Below are 20,188 nucleotides of genomic sequence, written 5' to 3'. Positions count from 1 at the left end.
CCGCCTCTGCCGTTCGGGTCGTTTACGTGCTGGCAAACACGCTCGAGTTAAAGGCACGAGGAGGCGTGATGATGGCGGGTTCCCATCCTGCTCCAATTTATTTCCACTTTCACTCCCGACTCACCTCCAATCATGCATGCACGGATGAATGAAAATTCTGGCCACTAATAGGGTTAGCTTGTAGACCTCCTAATAGTGGAAGGGAGGTGGAAGAAAAAATATGCAAATAAATAAGGGAAATGACTAAAAAACATAGAATAATAATCATTGGGGATTTCAAGTACTCCAAAATTAATTTGCCAGACGAGGTAGGTAAAGGGGATAAGTAAATGGAGATCCTACAATGTATACTTTCTAACCCAGTATTGGATCGAGTAATAGAGAATGAATCAGGGCAGATAAGAGAAGTAAAGTAGGGGAACAAAAGTAGGCCAATAATGACCATAACATAATACACTTTAAGATAAAAGCTGAGAGGGACATAAGCATGAAAAAGACCAGGGTAATAGATTGAAGAAAGGATGATTTTGAGGGGCTTAGACTAGAACTTGGGGAAAAATGGGCAACAATATTGGCAAACACTGATGTAGAACAGCAAAGGGAAATATTTAAAACCGTGTTCAACAGAGTCCAAGAAGAAATATATTTCACTAAAAAACAAGAACAAATTTACCACTAATGAGACACCATGGATGAATGAAGACTTAAGGGAAAAAAATGAGGGTAAGGAAAGAGGCATACACTCAGTACATGGACAGCAGGGGAGAGTACGAAGTGATTAAGAGAGAAGTCAAAAATAATCAGAAGGCAAAGAGGAACTATGAAATTAAATTAGTAAGGAACATAAAACAAAATAGTAAAATATTTAGCAGTAACGTAAATAAAACAACAACAACAACTTATATTTATATAGTGCCTTTAAAGTAGTGACAGGTCCCAAGGCGCTTCACAAGAGTATTATAAGATAAAACAATTTGACACCGAGCTGCATAAGTAGAAATTAGCACAGGTAACCAAAAGCTTGGTCAAAGAGGTAGGTTTTAAGGAGCATCTTGAAGGAGAAGAGAGGTAGAGAGATGGAAAGGTTTAGGCAGGGAGTTCCAGAGCTTGGGGCCTAGGCAACAGAAGGCACGGCCATCAATGGTTGAGCGATTATAATCAGGGATACTCAAGAGGGCAGAATTAGAGGAGCGCAGATATCTCGGGGGGTTGTGGGGCTGAAGGAGATTACAGAGATAGGGAGGGGTGAGGCCATGGAGAGATATGAAAATAAGGCTGAGAATTTTGAAATCAAGACGTTGCTTAACCGGAAACCAATGTAGGTCAGCGAGCAGAGGGGTGATGGGTGAGTGGGACTTGGTGCGAGTTAGGACACTGACAGCCCAGTTTTGGATCACCTCTAGTTTACGTAGGGACAATGTGGGAGGCCAGCCAGGAGTACGTTGGAATAATCAAGTCTAGAGGTAACAAATGCATGGATGAGGGTTTCAGCAGCGGATGAGCTGAGGCAAGGGCGGAGACGGGCGATGTTATGGAGGTGGAAATAGGCGGTCTTAGTTATGCTGTGGATATGTGGTTGAAAGCTCATTTCAGTGTCAAATGTGACACCAAGGTTGCGAACAGCCTGGTTCAGTCTCAGACAGAAGTTGGGAAGAGGGATGGAGTCTGTGGCTAGGGAATGGAGTTTGTAGTGGGGACTGAAAACAGTGGCTTCCCAATATTCAATTGGAGAAAATTTCTGCTCATCCAGAACTGGATGTCAGACAAGCAGTCTGACAATTTAGAGACCGTGGAGTGGTCAAGAGAAGTGGTATTGAGACAGAGCTGGGTGTCATCAGCATACATGTGGAAACTGATGCTGTGTTTTCGGACGATGTTGCCAAGGAGCAACATGTAGATGAGAAATAAGAGGGGACCAAGGATAGATCCTTGAGGGACACCAAATGTAATGATGTTGGGGGGGAAGAGAAGGTGTTGCTGGTGATTCTCTGGCTACGGTTAGATAGGTAAGAATGGAACCAGGCAAATGCAGTCCCACCCAGCTGGACGACGGTGGAGAGGCTTTGGAGAAGGATGGAGTGGTCAACTGTGTCAAAGTCTGCAGACAAGTCAAGAAGGACGAGAAGGGATAGTTTGCCTTTGTCATAGTCACAGAGGATGTAATTTGTGATTTTGATGAGAACCGTTTCGGTACTGTAGCAGGCACGGAATCCGGATTGGATGGATTCAAATATGGAATTGCGGGAAAGACGGGCACAGATTTGGGAGGCAATAACACGTTCAAGGACTTTGGAGAGGAAATGGAGGTTGGAGATGGGGCAGTCGTTTGCAAGGACAGAGGGGTTGAGGGTTATTTTTTTAGAGGGGTGATGACGGCAGATTTAAGGGAGAGGGGGACTGTACCGGAGGAGAGAGAACCATTAACAACATCAGCTAACAAAGGAGCCAGAAAAGGAAGTTGGGTGGTCAGCAGTTTGGTGGGAATAGAGTTAAGGGAGCAGGAAGTGGGTCTCATGGACAGGATGAGCTCAGAAAGGTCAAGAAGGGAAATAGTAGAGAAGCTGGAGAAAGATGTGACTTCAGGGCTAGGGCAGGGGGATCCTTAGAGGAAGTTTGGCCTGGTGAACTAGGGGAAGGAAGGGAAGAGACAGAGGTGGCCGAACTGATGGTCTCAATCTTGAAGACAAAGAAGTCCATAAGCTCCTCACACTTATTGTCGGAGGTGAGGGTGGAGACTTGGGAGAGGGGTTTAAAAAGATGGTTTGCAGTGGAGAATAGAAGCTGGTGTTTAACTTTACATTCCAGAATGATTCTTGAATAATGAGCGATTTTGGCATAAAAAGAAAAGTTGGGATGGGACTAGGGCCATTAAGGGATGTACAGGATAAAATCACAGGCAGCGATAGAGAAATGACAGAAATATTAAATAATTACTTTTTTTCAGTATTTGCCAAGGATACAGGTCAGGTGGACATGACATTGGAAGATGAGATTAGAAATGATAAAACTGCATTTAAAATAAAAAGGAAAAATATTAAATCAACTACTCAAACTCAAAGAAGATAACACTGCTGGTCCTGATGGATTACATCCGCGCATTTTAAAATAATCTAGAGTAGAGATAGCAGAAGCACTATTACACATATTTAATAATTTGTTAGCAAAAGGTGTGGTGCCAGAGGACTGGCGGGTAGCTAACATAATACCTATATTTAAGAAGTGAGTTAGAACATGTCCAGCGAATTATAGACCAGCCAGCTTAACATCAGTGGTAGGAAAAATCATGGAATCCCTACTAAAGTGGAAAGTCTTGCTTGATTAACCTCATTGAATTCTTTGAAGAGGTAACAGAGAGACTAGACAAGGGTAATGTAGTAGATGTAATGTATCTAGATTTCCAAAAGGCCTTTGATAAGGTGCCACATAACAGACGAATAAATAATGTGGAGTCAGGGAATAATTAGCAGAATAGATAGCCAGCTGGCTGCAAGACAAAAAGCAGAGAGTAGGGGTAAAAGGTAGCTATTCAGAGTGGCAGACGTTGGAATATGTGGTCCCACAAGGATCAGTGCTATGACCACTATTCTTCATAATTTATTTTAATGATTTAGACTTTGGAATCAAAAAGACAATTTCTAACTTTGCGGATGACACCAAATTGGGGGCAATAGTCAATACGAAGGAGGATTGCAACAAATTACAAGAAGGCATTCATGAACTTGCACAATGGGCATAAAATTGGCAAACCAATTTCAACATAGATACATGTGAGGTATTACATTTTGGTAAGAAAAATAGGGAGGTCACATATTACTTGGAAAATAAGAATCTAAATGGGGTAGAGGAGCAAAGGGATCTGGGAGTACAAATACACAAATCACTAAAAGTAGTGACACAGCTTAATAAGACCATAAAAACAAGCGCTATAGTTTATTTCTAAAGGGATAGAATTGAAAAGTAGAGATGGTATGTTAAACTTGTATCAAAACTTTATTAGACTACATTTGGAGTACTGTGTACTGTTCTGTTCGCCATATTATAAAATGTATATAGAGGCACTGGAGATGGTGCAAAACATTTTTTACGAGGATGATACAAAGAAATGCGAGGTTATATCTATCAGGAAAGGATGAACTGGCTGGGTCTCTTTTCTCTTGAAAAAGAGTCTTATTAGGGTCCTAATGGAGCTCTTTCAAATTATGAATGGTTTTAATAGAGTAGACACAGAGAGCGTGTTTCCACTTGTGGGAAGAGCAAAACTAAAGGCTATCAATATAAGATAGCCACCAAGAAATCAAATAGGGAATTCAGAAGAAACTTCTTTACCCAGCAAGAGGTGAGGAATGTGGAACTACAGGAAATAGATGAGACGAATAATACTGATGCATTTAAGGGGAGGCTAGATAAGCATATGGGGAAGAAATGAATACAGGGTTATGGTGATGGAGTTAGATGATGAAGGATGGGAGGAGGCTCAAGTGGAGCCGAATGGCCTGTTTCTGTAATAAAAACAGCAAATGCTGGAAATACTCAGCAGGTCAGGCAGCAATGTGGAGAGAGAAACAAAGTCAATGTTTCAGGTCAACAAAACTGGGAAAAGTTGGAGATGTAATAAGTTTTATGTGGTACAGAGGCAGAGAGCCTCTGGGGGTAGTGAGATGGGGGAGGAAAGAACAAAAGGGAATGTCTGAGATAGGGTGGAGGACACGAGAGATTCAATGACAAAAGGGACGATGGTTCAGGGAAGATGGGATTGATAATGGGACAAGTAAAGAAACAAAATCTGGAAGGCTGTAGAATGCCTAATCAAAAGATGAGGTGCTGTTCCTCGAATGGTAATGCCATTGCATGTTAAGGGAAGATGGTTAGGCTCTCTCTTTTTGGAGATGGTTATTTCCTTGCACTTGTGTGGCGCAAATATTACTCACCGCTTATCAGCACAATTCTCGATGTTGTCCAGTTTGTGTTGCATGCGGGCATGGACTGCTTCCTTATTTGAATAATGGCGAATGGAGCGGAACACTGCAATCTTCAGCAAACAGCCCGATTACTGACCTTATGATTGCGGGAATGTCATTAATGAAGCATCTGATAATAGTTGGGTAGGGTTGTGGAGGTGAAAAGTCTGAAGTCATTTAAGATGCGTTCAGACTCTCCGATGGGGAATAGTGGGTCCCTAAGGAAAGATAAATTTGATATGCCAAAGGACCTCCTTCATCTGCACTAATTTTTTGATCTTTGTGAAAGTTGCTCTGATCCTACTCTCTTGAAATGCACTTCTTGATGCCTAACAATATCACTTTTATAACTTTTATATTACTAGATCAGTCCTATTTTGCAATTTATGTGGCCCTACCATAAGCACATCTCATGTGCAGATTATGCGCCATTAGTTCCCTTGTTGTTGAATCGACTCTGTTTATACTGCAGGGCTGATTCAGCAACAACAGATTACTCTGCATGTGCATTTGGGAACATAAAGTGGAACAAAGAATGGATATATCACTGCATAAAGCCAAACAATTGCCCAAATCTCTTTATAAAACCAACTAATATATCCTAAAGAAACATCCACCAGGGAATGTACTGTTTTGTTTTTGCAGTCTGAATCCTTTCTGATAATAGGCAGGCCAGTTTAGAAATGATTACAGCTTCAAGCATATGTTCCTTTATAATCTCACCTCTCAAAAATTGAACAGTGATCTTCAGAATTTCCCTTGAATGCAGAGGCTGTACTGCTAATGAAATTTGACAACACTTTTTTTAATCCTTTGAAAGCATGTTTAGAGTCAAAATAAGATTATAACAATGTTACAGTTTACTCAGGCTACTGCAAATACAAAATACATCTCTCTAATTCCAACTTCTAGTCGTCAGCTTTAGAGCTGCAGAATATCAGATATCTCTGGCGTAATGTGATGGAAAACTGGAGAAAATTTGATGATCAAAGAGTTATTCTCACAACACCCTTTATAACTGATTCCAGCACATATTCATTGATTGACAGTGGAAATCCAAGAGAACAGTAAAACAACATTTTCCCAATCCAACTTGCATATTAATATTAACATTCCCATTGTAATCATTGGGAGGAAAAGAACTGCGATGAATCCACCTGTAGACTAATCACTTTACCTGCAAAATAGTCCTTTGCCAAAAGTACTAAATTATTAACTATAAAAAAATCATAAATCACACATATCAAGTCAAGCACAGTATCTTATGAAAAGATTAATAATCTTAGGTCATTGTAGCTAGGAGTGGGTGGGGGAAGGGATATAACCATTATATTGATAATTTCCTGTAGCTTCACTCTATTTAGTAATTAGTTCCCATTAGTTGATTTTGGTATACAAACACATCTAAAATTGGTAGATTGTATTAAAATAAATATGATAATTTTCAACTATATTTTACTGATCATTGTCACATATGTGTTTGAATAAGTTATCTTGCAATAAAAACTTAGGCCTAGAAATTGGGGAACACTGAAAACCGGGCGACAACATTGGCAGCAAACGATTACGGTCACCAGCCGAGAGAGCGCAGGCAGTACTGGCATTGTGGTATTATCTGCTCATTAACATCAGCGTGGCAGTGATTTGCTAGTGCAATACGCTCTTTGCAGTGCTAATCTCAGAAGGTGGCCAAAGGTCACCTCTGTCTCCCGCTTTGAGTGTAGGGGAACGGGGAAGAAAACAGCGACTTGAATAATTAGAACATAAGAACATAAGAAATAGGAGCAGGAGTAGGCCATACCGCCCCTCGAGCCTGCTCCGCCATTTAATACGATCATGGCTAATCCGATCATGGACTCAGGTCCACTTCCCGGCACTCTCTCCATAACCCCTTAATCCCTCATCGCTTGAGAAACTGTCTATCTCTGTCTTAAATTTATTCAATGCCCCGGCTTCCACAGCTCTCTGAGGCAGCGAATTCCACAGATTTACAACCCTCTGAGAGAAGAAATTCCTCCTCATCTCAGTTTTAAATGGGCAGCCCCTTATTCTAAGATTATGCCCCCTAGTTCTATTCTCTCCGAACAGTGGATACATCCTCTCTGCATCCACCTTGTCAAGCCCCCTCATAATCTTATACGTTTCAATAAGATCACCTCTCATTCTTCTGAATTCCAATGAGTAGAAGCCCAATCTACTCAACCTTTCCTCATAAGTCAACCCACACATCTCTGGAGTCAACCTAGTCAACCTTCTCTGAACTGCCTCCAAAGCAAGTATATGCGTTCTTAAATATGGAAGCCAAAATTGTACGCAGTATTCCAGGTGTGGCCTCACCAATACCCTGTATAGTTGTAGCAAGACTTCCCTGCTTTTATACTCCATCCCCTTTGCAATAAAGGCCAATATTCCATTGGCCTTCCTGATCACTTGCTGTACCTGCATACTATCCTTTTGTGTTTCATGCACAAGTACCCCTAGGCTGTACTTGCTCTAAAAATATTAGCTGCCATCCGCTGTTTGTCGATTTTCAATTTATTTATGACATGAATGCAGATAAGAGAGATCTTAATCACAGAACATCTTCAATTGTTGCAATGGAGTTCCCCCATTGATTGATTGGTAAAAACATTTGAGGCTAGAGTTTCCTCTCAGGTTGCCCATTTATTGCCCACTTACCACCCAGTGGTAAATTCCACAGTCATTACCGCCGGGTGGTATTCGATACTGTCCGCACATATATTACCGCCCAAATACCGCTCAAAATGGAAGTTTCATCATTAAGATCCGTTTACGACGAGACCTTAATATCACCCTGAAAAAGCAGGTCATACTGGTTCTTAAGTGGATCTTAAGTGGGAGGTATGGACACAGATCTGACAGGTTTGTTTGATATTGCACAGATCTTTATAGTTCTCTACAGTTTGATATAATTTTAAATGGATTGTAGTATTTCCTAGTGTTAGGCAATAATATAAATGGTCTAATAAAGCCTTATTTACTCTTTTATTCTCTCTCACTCACTAGTCTCACTCACATTAGTCTCACTCAGCCCTCAGTCTCTCTCACCCCCCAGTCTCTCTCACCCCCTAGTCTCTCTCACTCCTCGCAGTCTCTCTCCCCCCCACCCCTGTCTCTATCCCCAGTCCCTCTCCACCCCACCCCCGTCTCTCCCCCCCAGTCTCTCCTCCCCCCAGTCTCTCCACTCCCCCGTCTCTCTCACTCCTCCCAGTCTCTCTCCCCCCCGCCCCTGTCTCTACCCCCAGTCCTTCTCCGCCCCACCCCCGTCTCTCCCCCCCCAGTCTCTCCTCTCCCCATTCTCTCTTCCCCACAGTCTCTCTCACTCTCTCACCCCCCCAGTCTCTCTCACCCCTCCCAGTCTCTCTCTCCCCCTCCCCCATCTCTCACGCCTCCCCCCATCCCTTAGTGATCTCACTCTCTTCGCCCCCCCACGCCCCCCACAGTGATCCCACTCTCTGGCCCCCTACAGCGATCTCACTCTCTACCCCCCCCACCCCCACAGCGATCTCAGTCTGGCAGTCTCTGGCCTCTCGTCTGTGCCGCTCGGGGGGGTAGAGCTTGATAGCCACGCGCGCATGCGCACAACTTGGGAGCCAAAGATTCCCGAGTCGATAGGTCTCTTCTGCCGCACACCACCCGCTCCATTTTGCTCCGGCACCACTTCGCCACCGCCAACATGGAGCACCCGAAACCACGGGAGTGCGCACAGGCGGCATTCCGGCGGTTGAAAAGACGCAACCGCCGGACACTGCTAAGGATCGGGCGAGGGCAATTTAAAAGGAAAACCTAGTCCTTGGCCTATTCGCATTGTATAATTCATGAAGGCTCAAAAATTACATGAAATTATTCTTAGATAACATATATCCTGGAAACTTACATATATTTCTCCATATAATACACGAGTAACTGAAATGTCTATGAGCTAGATTTTCCACTTTTGTGCAGATCACCCAAAAATGGGCATTATTTCTGGCATGGCCAGTAAATATAGGTTTTCCGATCACTGGCTTGCACCCACTTTCAAACCCCCTAGTTACCATTTTATAAAATGGGCATTACCACGAGCGATCTGAAATGGGCGGTAGCGTTAAATCTCTCTGACCTTCTGCCGTAAAGTGTCGCCGTCCTTAGCAATGGCATGGCAACGCTCGATTCCCGTGATTCAGGAGGTAAAGGATCATCATTACATGCACATAAGAGGAAAGAGAGAGAGAAGGAGCTGAGAGGGTATGAAGGCGTGTGTGGGTGTGGTGTGGCTGCCTTGGGAGGTAGTTGGGAGAGTTTCGAGCTTTATAGCAAATTGTGCCAAGAAACTTCGCTGTTACCAGCCAGATATTTTCCCGAATTTGGTGCCTATAATGGAGGGAGTGGAGGAGGTGACACAGCACGCTGGAGACTGACACTGGCGAGAGCAGTGAGGTGGGAGAGGAGCAAATTGGAGGACGCAAAAGAACGAGAAGATTCTCGGACGAGACTGATGCCTCCCTCATGCAGGAGGTCGAGTTACACTGGAGTGATTTGAAACAGGGAGGGTGTGGGAAGCCCACCCCAAAGACCTACCAGAGGATATGGACCGAGATAGCAGAGGTGGTCTCGTCGGCGACCAACGAGGTGCGTGAGGGCAACCAATGCCGCAAGTGATGGAATGACCTTGTCGGATCCACAAGAGTAAGTATTACATTTATTTACATGTACTTATGTATTTATATAATTTGATTTGTAAGAGTCATGAGTGACTATAATCAAATGTCTTTCACTTTTACTGGGAATGTTGTAGTCAAAGCCTGCGGTGACGGTGCACGTCTTTAGGTAAAGAATCATAATTATCATAATAATCATGATTAATCTGTCGGTTATGTGTTGTATCAGTCTCTGTGACAGTACCTAGCAATGATATCACGCAATTATCTCATGCCATATTGGCCTGTTAGCTTTTACAGAAGAAGCTATCGAGGAATAGGTCTGAGCAGAGGCGAGCAGGCGGGAGACCACCAGTCATCAGCGACCTCAATGACATTGAGGAGTGGGTGCTGACACTATTGGGGAGCAACCCCCGGTCAGCCACGCAGGCAGCTGCAGACCCTGAAGTGATGCCACGTGAGTAAAGTTGGCACCATTGCATGATGTAAAGTCAATAGATGCCACACCCGCTCATATCCGAACAATAATATATGATAGATGATTTCTAAAAGTGTCCTATAACTAATGCTGGCTTCATGAAAATCATTGCAATGCAGGCTGTGTTGATGGGCATGAAATGTGAGTCTGTGATGATTTTGAGAGCGGTGGTGCTTTTGTCGTGCATATGTTGTATGTAGCGCTGGACTCACCTTGTGACCCTCGCACCCCCTTCTCCTCTAATAACCTCATTTGTGTTTTGCAGCTCAGCCAGCAGCACATCCCAAGGCAAGACCACAGAGGCCAGAAGGTGGGGGCGCAGGGCCGGACTCAGCGGACAATCCGACATGTAGTGCTGTGGAGCTCCGATTCTCGCCCGTCAATCAGTTGGGTCCGTTCTCCACAGATGAGAGCGCCGAATTTGAGGAGCCTGCATCGTCAGGCTCCAGAAGACATTCTACCCCAAGTCCATCAACTGCTCCTCCGGCCATTCCCACTTCCACTCTGGAGGTACCGGGCCCAAGTACCTCGCCACAGGGCACCCCAGGTGTCCCCAGGACGGCACCGAGCCCACGGAGGTTTCATGGATGCGGCAGGTCTGCTCCACGAGTGCCGCATAAGAGCAGAGACATAGTACAGTTGTACATAAGGACTGTTGATGTAGGTGACCAGATCATAGAGGCATTGGGGAGGCATATCCCGACAGCTGGCCACCATCTCCGGCACCATGACTGAGTACGTACCGTGGATAGCGGAGGCTCTGGAGGCGATAGCCAGGAACACTGGTGGCACAAGCCTCCCAGTGGTCCAAGAGTGCGGCACTGCACCCTGAGGCTCCGCACCCTCAGTGCCAATGACACATGAGAGGCAGGAGCAAGGTCCTGCTTCTGCATCCAATAATGTTGCCATGCGGTACCCCCCACTCCCGGCAACCACCGGCACTGCCTTCAACCCCCCCAATGAGGCACCGCCTGAGGAGCTCCTCAGCCAGGCGGCATGCAGCGAGGAAAGGAAGGGGTAGAGGTGGAGAGAAGAAAGGGAGAGGGGAAGGAAAGTGAGGTGCATGTCTGCAGGTGTTGGCTTTGTTATATCTTCATCTCGGTGTATGCAATTTGTTGTAAGGTATTGAGGGAGGGGGCCACCCTGTTGGTTCTGTGTTGCTCGGCATGTTGACCATTTGATTGATGTCAATGTTCTAAAAAGTGGGGTGGGGGTGGGGTGTTTTTGCCCGTGATACTTATGATTTCAGACCAATGGTTGAATTAAAGTTTTTTTTTCAACATAACCTTGTTGTGCGTTGTCTCAGATAGCTGGACACTGATTACACACTGGTAATTTCTAATATGAAAGGGTATAATTACACTTAACTTGAATCAACTTAAACTTTAACTGGCACCAAGGTGATGCCCACCATTGATGTCTGAGCTGCACACACAGCAGTTGCGTTAGCTTTGTCAATAACAGCAACGTTCTTTCAGGCAAATAGCTCATTTATGAGCTGCTGACATAAGAGTCTGCAGCTATGTAGACACCACGGGCCCTTTCTGCGGTCTGGAGGGGGTGTGGGCATGGTTACATAGTCAGATTGATTGTCTGGCCCTAGGTCAGCATCCAGCCCCTCGTCCTCTTCTTCCTCTCTCTCCTGAGGTGGATCATCAGTCCCTTCTGGCAATTCCAATCCCCTTCTGATAGCCAGGTTGTGCAGCGTGGAGCACACAACCACGAAATGAGCTACCTGATCAGGGCTGTATTGTAGCTCCCCTCCTGAGTGCCCCAGGCATCTAAAGCGCTGCTTAAGCACATTAATTATTTTCTGGATCACATTGCGTGTGGCTCTGTGGCTCTCATGTCGCTTCTCGGCCTCGGTGTGGGTGTCACGCAGGGGGATCATCAGCCAGGTGGCTCGGCCATATCGTTTGTCACCAAACATCCAACATTGTCCTTGTGGCTGACTGGTAAACATGACAGATACAGCGCTCTCACGCAGGATGTGAGCCTCATCGAAGCTGCCCGGATATTTGGCATTCACTGCCATAATTATCTGGTTGTAGTTGACAACTAGTTGGACCTTCAGGGAGTGAAATCCTTTTCTGTTGCAAAAAACCTCTGGGTCCTGAAAAGGTGCCCGCATGGCGATGTGCATACAGTGTATTGCTCCCTGCACCTTGGGGAACTTAGCAATTCGGTAGAATGCTCCAGCCCTGTCAGTCTGAGCCTCGTGGTCATAGGGAAGCCGATAAAGTCCATCCTACATGCGTACAGGGCTTCCATGACCTGTCTAATGCAGCAATGTGTGGCATGCTGAGACATAGGGGAAATGTCGACCACGGAGGCCTGAAAGGAAGCGGACGCGTAGAACGACAGTGTCGCGGTGACCTTGACCTCGATGGACAGTGATGTCCTGAAGGTGCTAACAGGCTGCAGATCTGCCCTGATGATCTGGCATATCTCACTGATAACCACTTTGTGGAAGCGCAGTCTCCGAAGGCAGGTGTTCTCGAATAAGTCGAGGTAAGACCGCTTCACCCTGTAAGTACGGGGGATGAATGGTCTGAACCTCCTCATTAGTCTGGCATGTCTTAGATTGGGCACATAATGCTGTGGATTAGATGTTGCACTCTGCAGCATCTGTGTTGCAATCAATGCAAACTGAGAAATGGCTGGCCCCAGTCCAATAAAAGTATAATGCCGATTGTTGACAAGCAATAAATTTCCCCACTAAGACACCTACAGTAAAACCCAATTGTCCACAATATGAAAAGATGTCTGTTCAGATGGTCACATTACCTGAGAAGAACTACTGACTTGTATCAATAAATGAAGTAATATTTAATTACCAAGAGCTGCATCAATGGAAGTGGCTGTGAATTGCACTGCGAGCGTTATGTTTTTTGCTGATGTTGAACAGCAACTACTGTTTAGATTCAGTTGTTGAGTCAAGTATTGATAGGAAATGGGTGTGTTTTTGTTGAGGGGTGAAATTATCTGACCCACAAACACTGTAGACTTCCTGAAAAGCTGTCAGAAAATGCAACCCACCTCCTACCCCACCCCAGATGGGCAAAAAACCAAAGTTTAAAAGAAGAACGTTGGCAAAGGAGATGTTTGAAGTTCTGACATCGATTCTCATAAGTCCAACCAGACTCCTCATGATCGTTAATGATGATGAAAGACTTTTCAGCAGCAATCACTGGCCTGATTTAGCGCGGACGGCAATGCAAGCGGAGAATGCCAAAATGGATGATCTGGCATCAACTCAGCATTGCACACCGATTTACATCATGCTCTACCTCATTTAAATAATCCCGCTGAGAGCAGGCAACAGCAGCACTGCCAACCTACCGAAAATGACGGCCAACACCGTGGGACCCGTCACCACTGGCGGAAGAGCACCGGCCAGTGTTTTTGCGCCATTTCTTGGCGGTATCGGGTGGCATAAACCACACGAATTTCTAGGCCTTAGAAGCATTCATCAAAAAAAGAGCTCATGATTTCTTTAGGCATTGTGATTGGACTACGTAATTGTCTTTAATTTTTACCAGATATGGGGCCGAAATTGCCCTTCCCGTAAAAAGCCTCTGGCCGCCTGAAAGTGGTGGCACGGGCCGGTGCGGAATGGCCACAGACTCTCTATAGAGGGGCTGCCATTTTGCAAATTGCCCTTCATCGGGGGCGGAGGGGTTTAGGGACCGCTCCGCCTGTTTTTCCGCCACAGCATGGACACGGCAACGGTTTCCAGAAATTGTCCCGCGGGAAATATCCCTTTTGCAGATTTGCCCTGTGGGAGTGGCACCGACGCCGGCCAGTGCCCTCGACAGCTTTTTATGTCGATGCACTCCTTGTTGGTCCTTGTTGGTCAGCGGCACGGCTGCCCTTAAAGGGGAGGTGGCGCTGCCGGCAATGCCATTTTATTTTTTAATGTCAGCCGACTGCCAGGTCGGCCCGACAATTATGATCTCGGGATCAGCCGGGCCTCTTTGGTGCCAGGCTGCTGGCCCGGCCGAAATCCTCCCTGATGGCCCAGTTGACCTAACTGAAAAATATGCAGAGCTCGCAGTGGCTTTAACTGAAGGGGAGAGACATTTGACACATCCGCGTCACACTGACACTGAGATGATCAGCGACGCGCTGACGTCATTATCGCAGCGCTGATGAATTATCGAGGAGGCCGAGCTGCAGCAAGGGCACTTCTGCCCCATAGCCACGACTACATCCGTCCCGAGCAAAATAAAACGTCCAAGTGCCGAATATTGATGGCGGCAGAGAAAAACTACAAAATATGGAGGTAAATTTCTACCACATATAATCCATAGAGCTGTTGTGTCAGATAATTTTGGGGGAATCATCGAGAATTTATGTAACAATTCCAAGAATACAGCAAACCACAACATTTATTAGTTATACAATTAACCTTTTAGATATCATAGTTCATGAGTAGCAATATTACAGGCATAGAAGTGAATAGGAGAAATCAAATTTGCAGACCTACATGGTTTCATTATATTGATCTGTCCCTTGCATTCATCTCACATACACAATAGGAGCTCCAGTGAGGTTGCCATGGAGATCCAAGAATCTTCCAAGAATTATTTCACCACGCGCGATTACTTTATGTAATTTCTTTAATTTATTCATTCTTTCATCTTTCAACTCAGGAAACATCCTTTGGAGACACTGAAGTGTCATCAGAGGAGGATATATTTCTGTTTATTAGTGGAGTTATTGTTAGAAATTCCCAGCAACGGCAACTATCCATCTGCGTAAGTACACCTCTTTTTAAATTTCTAGACACAAAATTTCATTTTAGACAAAACTATGCTGAATTTGAGACTGAAACTTTGTGAGCTACATTGATGTGAATTTTCAATGTGACACATTTTAGATAGAAAAAAGTTGCTCCAATTTCCGCTGGTTACATGGCGGCCCAGGGCTCTACCTGCGGGGCACGGTGCTACCGTGTCAGTGCCTCTACAGCGCAATTTCGCTGGAGTTAGTAGTGCCCCCTCCCACAGGCAAAAACAGATTCGCACCTGTAATGGGAGCCGCAAAACAGGGCAATTTCAGCCCCTCAATCTGTTAGCTGTAAGGGTCCTCTGTTCCACAAGTTGCAAGATAAATTTGGACACTGGTGCATAAAATTATCTCTATTTCAACATTAAGTTCAAGTTTCATTTACGGAGCCCTCAGAATGCGTAGGGAGGGAAATGGAAGATTCTACACTGATGCAGTAAGAAGTGTCCTTCTCAGGAAAGGCAAATAGGTGTAGTACATCACACCAGGGAGTATTTACTGTTGCCACTGCATACCCAAATTCGGAAATTATTTCATACCTCAGCATTGTCACCCCTCCCTTAATTAGCAAAAAGTTCACGTTTAAGAAAAAAAATAAGCTTCCTCTCTCTGCCAGCTGTAAGTCATATGCAAATTGGTTTAGGGAAGCCCCAACCCAGTTTCTAGCGGGGTGCAAGTCCATTATACAAAATTATACATTAATTCAGTAGTTTTATTCAGAAAGGCCACAATGATAGCTGATATAGGAAATGGAAATGTCACACCAATCAATTATGCTAACTTAACCCTTCAACTGCATTCCTAGATTAAATTTATGGAAATTAAGTTATTTCATTGACACTTTTCGAGTATTAAAGAAATACAGCTAAAGTGTTTCCTATTTTCTTAAATGACTAATGATAATTTTATGCACCAGTGTCCACATTTACTTGGTTCACTTATGGCTTTGGCACTTTTATTAAGCAATTGGATCTGCTCATTGCCTAAATATGGTATCATAATGAGTTCCAGATTATATCTTCTCCATCTCAACACAGTAGTTCAAGTTGAACTGCAGTAGATCTTATTTTGTATCAACATGGCGACTTCTGTTGCAGCAGATCTATTGAGATTTAATTTCAATATCAGTAGTCTTGTAAAGCTGATATATATTACAAGGCAGCAGTGTTTTTTAAAGATGGCTGAATGTCATGGATTAAATCCTGTTTATTATCATAGATTGTGAACATAGTTAAAATTATGTAAATTGTGCAAATATTCAATTTGAATTTTGCTGCAGTAAAAATGAAAGTAGAGAAGCAATAGAAAGACAAATAGTACCAGATCACTCAAGCAACTGTTGCATAGCTTAAATAAGTGAGGACAAAACTACTTGGATCTGTTTTTAAACTACATAGGCCAAAAGGGCCTGGGTTCAGTCTGTCCGGTGCTGAGTTAGTTGGTTTCAGTGCAGGCATCAGTTTGGGTGCTACAGCTGAGCTACTGAAAATTATCCAGAATTTCTACTCCAGAATGCTGTCAAATGATTCCTACTGAAAAGTGTATGAACATCAGCATTGCCCTTGGTTGTGATGCCTATGCTTTGAATATTCTGTGCTCAGTCACTTCACTCATAAAGAATGAGATATCAGGGGAGCACAAGCCCAATGAACTGTACTTGACAAAAGTCAACACCGTGGGAGAATAGGTGACATAAGAAAAAACTAAAGGAAAAAGAAATCTGTAATCTTTCACAGTTAGCATTAATAGGCCTCTTTAGATTTATAATTTATTTGATTTTAAATTAGAAGCATAAAGGGAAGTTTTTATCTCAAGTGTTTGAGTATCAAGCTGAAAGGTTTTATACATGATGGCCAGGATCAAAGATGGTAGAACACAAATAGGTTCATCACAGTACTTGCAATAATTATGTTTTGGGACCATTTTTAGGTTGTGGCCTTCCACTTAGAAACATAGAAACATAGAAAATAGGTGCAGCAGGAGGCCATTTGGCTCTTCGAGCCTGCACCACCATTCAATATGATCATGGCTGATCATTTTTGCAACTTTAGTATCCCATTCCTGCTTTCACTCCATACCCCTTGATCCCTTTAGCCATAAGGGTCACATCTAACTCACTTTTGAATGTATCTAATGAACTAGCCTCAACAACTTTCTGTGGTAGAGAATTCCACAGGTTCACAATTCTCTGAGTGAAGAAGTTTCTCCTCATCTCGGTCCTAAATGGTTGACCCCTTACCCTTAGACTGTGACCCCTGGTTCTGGACTTCTCCAGCATCGGGAACATTCTTCCTGCATCTAACCTGTCCAATCCCGTCAAAATGTTATATGTTTCTATGAGATCCCTTCTCATTCTTCTAAATTTCAGTGAATATAAGCCTAGTCGATCCAGTATTTCTTCATATGTCAGTCCTGCCATCCCGGGAATCAGTCTGGTTAACCTTCGCTGCACTCCCTCAATGGCAAGAATGTCCTTCCTCAGATTAGGAGACCAAAACTGTACACAATATTCAAGGTGTGGCCTCACCAATGCCCTGTACAAATGCAGTAAGACCTCCCTGCTCCTATACTCAAATCCTCTCGCTATGAAGGCTAACATGCCATTTGCCTTCTTCACCACCTGCTGTACCTGCATGCCAACTTTCAATGATTGATGTACCATGACACCCAGGTCTCATTGCACCTCCCCTTTTCCTAATCTGTCACCATTCAGATAATATTCTGCCTTTGTGTTTTTACCACCAAAGTGGATAACCTCACATTTATCTACATTATACTGCATCTGCCATGCATTTGCCCACTCACCTAACCTGTCCAAGTCACTCTGCAGCCTCTTAGCATCCTCCTCACAGCTCACACTGCCACTCAGTTTAGTGTCATCTGCAAATTTGGAGATATTACATTCAATTCTTTCATCTAAATCATTGATGTATATTGTAAATAGCTGAGGTCCCAGCACTGAACCTTGCGGTACCCCACTAGTCACTGCCTGCTATTCTGAAAAGGACCCGTTTAGTCCAACTCTTTGCTTCCTGTCTGCCAACCAGTTCTCAAACGACATCAATACATTACCCCCAATACCATGTGCTTTAATTTTGCACACTAATCTCTAGCGTGGGACCTTGTCAAAAGCCTTTTGAAAGTCCAAATACACGACATCCACTGGTTCTCCCTTGTCCACTCTACTAGTTACATCCTCAAAAAAATTCTAGAAGATTTGTCGAGCATGATTTCCCTTTCATAAATCCATGCTGACTTGGACCGATCCTGTCACTGCTTTCCAAATGCGCTGCTTTTACATCTTTAATAATTGATTCCAACATTTTCCCCACTACCGATGTCAGGCTAACCAGTCCATAATTCCCAGTTTACTCTCTCCCTCCTTTTTTAAAAAAGGGGTTACATTAGCTACCCTCCAATCCATAGGAACTGATCCAGAGTCTATAGAATGTTGGAAAATGACTACCAATGCATCCACTATTTCTAGGGCCACTTCCTTAAGTATTCTGGGACGCAGAGTTCCAGGCCCTGGTGATTTATCGGCCTTCAGTCCCATCAATTTCCCTAACACAATTTCCTGACTAATAAGGATTTCTTTCAGTTCCTCCTTCTCGCTAGGCCCTCGGTTCCCTAGTATTTCCAGAAGGTTATTTGTGTCTTCCCTAGTGAAGACAGAACCAAAGTATTTGTTCAATTGGTCTGCCATTTCTTTGATCCCCATTATAAATTCACCTGATTCTGACTGCAAGGGACCTACATTTGTCTTCACTAATCTTTTTCTCTTCACATATCTATAGAAGCTTTTGCAGTCAGTTTTTATGTTCTCTGCAAGCTTACTCTCATACTCTATTTTCCCTCTCCTAATTAAACCCTTTGTCCTCCTCTGCTGAATTCTAAATTTCTCCCAGTCCTCAGGTTTGCTGCTTTTTCTGGCCAATTTATATGCCTCTTCCTTGGATTTAACACTATCCCTAATTTCCCTTGTTAGCCACAGTTGAGCCACCGTTTTATTTTTACGCCAGACAATTGTTGAAGTTCATCCATGTGACCTTTAAATGTCTGCCATTGCCTATCCACCGTTAACCCTTGAAGTATCATTTGCCAGTCTATCGTAGTCAATTCAAGCCTCATACCATCGAAGTTACCTTTCTTTAAGTTCAGGACTCTAATCTCTGAATTAACTGTGTCACTCTCCATCGTAATGAAGAATTCTACCATTTTATGGTCACTCTTCCCCAAGGGGCCTCGCACAACAAGATTGATCATTAATCCTCTCTCGTTACACAACACCCAGTCTAGGATGGTCAGCTCTCCAGTTGGTTCCTCGACGTATTGGTCTAGAAAACCTTCCCTTATATACTCCAGGAAATCCTCCTCCACAGTATTGCTACCAGTTTGGTTAGCCCAATCTATATGCAGATTAAAGTCATCCATGATAACTGCTGTACCTTTATTGCACGCATCCCTAATTTCCTGTTTGATGCCATCCGCAATCTCATTACTACTGTTTCGTGGCTGTACACAACTCGCACTAATTTTTTCTGCCCTTTGGTGTTCTGCAGCTCTACCCATACAGATTCCACATCATCCAAGCTAATGTTCTTCCTTATTATTGCGTGAATCTCCTCTTTAATCAGCAACGCTACCCCACCTCCTTTTACTTTCTGTCTATCCTTCCTGAATATTGAATACCCCTGGATTTTGAGTTCCCAGCCTTGGTCACCTGGAGCCATGTCTCCGTAATCCCAATTATATCATATTCGTTAACTGCTATCTACGCAGTTAATTCATCCACCTTACTACAATTGCTCCTCGCATTGAGACACAGAGCCTTCAGGCTTGTTTTTTTTTAACATGCTTTGCCCTTTTAGAATTATGTTATAATGTGGCCCTTTTGTATTTTTGCTTTTGATTTCTCTGCCCACCACTTTTCCTTATCTCTTTTCTACCTTTTGCTTCTGCCCGCATTTTACTTCCCTCTGTCTCCTTGCATAGGTTCCCATCCCCTGCCATATTAGTTTAAACCCTCCCTAACAGCACTAGCAAACACTCCCCCTCGAACATTGGTTCCGGTCCTGCCAGGTGCAGACCGTTCGGTTTGTCCCACCTCCCCCAGAAACGGTTCCAATGTCCCAGGAATTTGAATCCCTCCCTCTTGCACCATTCTTCAAGCCATGTATTCATAGAAACATATAGAAACATAGAAAATAGGTGCAGGAGTAGGCCATTCGGCCCTTCTAGCCTGCACCGCCATTCAATGAGTTCATGGCTGAACATGCAACTTTAGTACCCCATTCCTG

At 44.0% G+C, this 20,188-nt stretch overlaps 1 protein-coding gene across 1 annotated transcript in view; it reads right to left on the bottom strand.

The window, feature by feature from the left end:
- Window positions 1–20,188, bottom strand: part of grm5b (glutamate receptor, metabotropic 5b) — a 929,621-nt gene that overhangs the window by 625,920 nt on the left and 283,513 nt on the right. The window lies entirely within an intron of this gene.

The sequence above is a fragment of the Pristiophorus japonicus genome, chromosome 10 (genome assembly GCF_044704955.1).
Source record: "Pristiophorus japonicus isolate sPriJap1 chromosome 10, sPriJap1.hap1, whole genome shotgun sequence".
Classification (NCBI taxonomy): Eukaryota; Metazoa; Chordata; class Chondrichthyes; family Pristiophoridae; genus Pristiophorus; species Pristiophorus japonicus.
The sequence above is the reverse complement of the archived record's forward strand: the minus strand, read 5'-3'. Positions and strand labels throughout refer to the sequence as shown.